We start from the raw sequence: 230 nt of genomic DNA, 5'->3' as shown, positions 1-230 counted from the left end.
GGAAGTGTCACCTCCTTGGCCCTATTCGTCATGCATCTGCTGATGCACGATAAAGTGCCATTGGCTTTTTTGATGGCTTCGTCACACTGCCGACTCATGTTCATCTTGGAGTCCACTAGGACTCCAAGATCCCTTTCAACTTCCGTGCCACCCAGCAGGTCATTCCCTAGGCTCTAGGTGTGCTGGACATTTTTCCTCCCTAGGTGCAGCACTTTGCATTTCCCCTTGTT

This window comes from Alligator sinensis, unplaced genomic scaffold (assembly GCF_000455745.1).
Source record: "Alligator sinensis unplaced genomic scaffold, ASM45574v1 scaffold705_1, whole genome shotgun sequence".
Lineage (NCBI taxonomy): Eukaryota > Metazoa > Chordata > Crocodylia > Alligatoridae > Alligator > Alligator sinensis.
Note: the sequence above shows the minus strand (reverse complement) of the source record.